General features: G+C 46.7%; 1 pseudogene; it reads left to right on the top strand.

The window, feature by feature from the left end:
- Positions 1 to 1580: 1580 nt before the first annotated feature.
- Positions 1581 to 2431, top strand: LOC142432294 (ADP/ATP translocase 2 pseudogene; annotated as a pseudogene).
- The last annotated feature ends 625 nt before the right edge of the window (positions 2432 to 3056 follow it).

Genomic DNA, 3056 nt, shown 5'->3' with positions numbered 1-3056 from the left:
GGACAAACTGAAATCTGTAAGAAGTAAGGCCAGAGTGCGCCTCAGAGGCGAGCCTGGTAAGAGTTCATCTGACATGCTTTGGACATCTTGTCAGGAGAAGGATGTCAAAAAATTATGTATGTCATTCCAGTCATTTATTTCAAAACAAAGAAGGATTCCTAGTTATGACCTGGCAGGTATTGGGAGTATGGATGAAACTGCCAAGACTTTTGATCTTCCAAGCAACAGAACTGTGGCAAGTTTAGGAGAAAAACCATTTTTCTCAAAACCACAGGAAATGAAAAAAACAAACACTTTACAGTTGTTCTATCATGTTTGGCTAATGGAACTAAGCTGCATCCTGTCATTATTTTTATAAGAAAGACCTTGCCTAAAAAGATCAATTTCCCACCAAGAATTACTGCGTGTGCACATGTTAAAGGCTGGATGGATGAAGACGGAACAAAAAAATGACTGGAAGAAATTTGGAACCGACGACCAGGAGCAGCCTTAAAGAAAAAGCCATCGTTACTTGTTTGGCATATATTCAGAGCCCACCTATCGAATGACATTAAAAAAATGGCAAAATGTAGTAAAGTTACTTTAGCCGTTATTCCAGGTGGGCTTACATCTATACTGCAGCCTCTGGATGTATCTTTGCATAAAGCCTTTTAAAGACCGTGTGCGAAGGATGTGGCATGAATGGATGTCATCTGGACAAGCCCGACTAACAAAAGGAGGAAATCTCATGAAGCCTGACATAGAGGTAATAGCAAAGTGGGTTCGAGATGCTTGGGAAGACATTCCAGAGACATGGTGCCACGTGCCTTCCAGAAATGTAGTATTAGTAATGCTATGGATGGCAGTGAAGACTGCGCTTTGTATGAAAATGACAGCAGTGATGGTGATGACGGCGATCTCAGTGAGGACAGCGTCTATGGTGACCTCACACCAGCTGAAGCTCTGCACTGGGATACGGATGATGATGAGGAATCCAGTTTTGAAGGATTTTAACTACATTTTAGCTTGGTTGCTGATTGAGCTCAGGGAATAGTACTCTTAAGGTATCATTGTTGATACCTTATTGTTTTTGTTGAACCTATTTTCCATTACTGTGCTGGTTTACTAATGTTAGACGACTTGTTGACCTTTTATTTATGTTTTTTATTTAAAATAAATATTTAAATACATTACCCCACTGATGTCTCAACTTTTAGTAATTTTATTTTCATTTGTTTTGATTCTTGAAACTCACTAATGGCTTCTGCATTGTCCACCCTAGGCTTATACTTGAGTCAATCAGTTTTTCTGGTTTCCCAGGTAATAATTAGGTGCCTCGGCTTATACTCGAGTCGGCTTATATTCAAGTGTATACGGTACGTATCCCTAAAAGGCAGTGATGAACATATGAAGCACATCGCTACATAGGAAGAACTGGAGGAAATCATGCTAAGCAAAGTAAGCCAAGCACAAAAGGACAAGTACAAGAGTTCCGCTGAGGTAAGCATTAAAAAAAAATGCAAAAAGGCCCCAGAGCCCCGGAGTCAAAGCCGGTTCCTGTTCCATCTGAGCGGTCGCCCATCGCCTCATTCTCTTCCAACATGACGGGTGCCGCTGTGTCCTTTGCCAAGGACTTCTTGGCAGGTGGAGTGGCCGCAGCCGTCTCCAAGACAGCAGTAGCGCCCATCGAACGGGTCAAGCTGCTGCTGCGGGTACAAGGGCATCGTCGACTGTGTGGTTCGTGTCCCCAAGGAGCAGGGAGTCCTGTCCTTCGGGCGTGGTAACCTGGCCAATGCCATCCGATACTTCCCCGCCCAGGCTCTCCACTTTGCCTTCAAAGATAAATACGAGCAGATCCTCCTGGGTGGTGTGGACAAGAGGACCCAGTTCTGGCGCTACTTTGCAGGGAAGCTGGCATCGGGCGGTGCAGCGGGGGCCACATCTTTGTGCCTTGTGCACCCGCTTGATTTTGCCCGTACCCGTCTAGCAGCTGATGTGGGCAAAGCCGGCGCCGATCGGGAGCTGAAAGGCCTCGGTGACTGCCTGGTTCAGATCCCCAAGTCTGCTGGGATGAGGGGCCTGTCTCAGGGCTTCCCCGTGTCTGTGCAGGGGATGATCACCTACCTGGCTGCGGACTTCGGCACCATGGCACCGCAAAGGGAATGCTTCCGGATCCCAAGAACAGCCACATCTTCGACGGCTGGATGATGGCACGGTCCATGGCTGGGTGACTTCCTACCCATGTGACACCGTTCTCGGCCCAGTGAGGATGCAGTCGGGGCGCAAAGGGACTGATATCATGGACACCGGCCCGCTGGACTGCTGGAGGAAGATCGCTGGGATGAAGGCAGCAAAGTGTTCTTCAAGAGCGCCTGGTCCAATGTGCTCAGAGGCATGGGTGGTGCCTTTGTGCTGGTCTTGTACGATGAAATCAAGAAGTACACATAAGTTATTTCCTGGTGGGTTTCCCCCGTGAATGGGCATGTTGTGTTATATAACATATCTCAGGCATTCTTGGCAGACGGTTGGCAGTCTAGATCAATGGCAACTACCTACTGATTGAAAATGGGAAGCAATAATATTCACCCGACCAGTTTTCTCTTAAAGCCATTTCCACGATGATCATGATGATGATGGGACTCAATTCTATTTTTTATTTCAGTCACTCCTAATAAATAAACAAATTTGAAGAAATAAAAAATATCTGAAACGCCAAAAAAAAAAGGCCAAAAGGGCACAGGGAAAAAACTACTGTACACAAACATTCCTGGGGTGAGGACCAGGTAGTATGGCAGGGGCCAGACCAAATCCAGGGATACATATGATAGCCAACTAAAAAGGAGGGGCAAAAAGGGGGCTGAAAGAAATGGGTAGCAGGGGACAGGGCACTAATCCACCCAAGGGGAGGGTATTGCTTTTATCTCCACAGGGAAAGAGGGACCAGACTTCAAACCAGTGCTCCAAGATGTGAATGCAACATGCAGGCGTGGAGTAGGGAACCAGTGGAGAGGTCTGAGGGGCCACCCCAATCCCAACTATGTGGATACTTGCTCCTGCCCCCAGAAGAATTTATCTCA

Source organism: Tenrec ecaudatus, chromosome 18 (assembly GCF_050624435.1).
Source record: "Tenrec ecaudatus isolate mTenEca1 chromosome 18, mTenEca1.hap1, whole genome shotgun sequence".
Lineage (NCBI taxonomy): Eukaryota > Metazoa > Chordata > Mammalia > Afrosoricida > Tenrecidae > Tenrec > Tenrec ecaudatus.
This window is presented reverse-complemented; position numbering and strand designations above follow the sequence as displayed.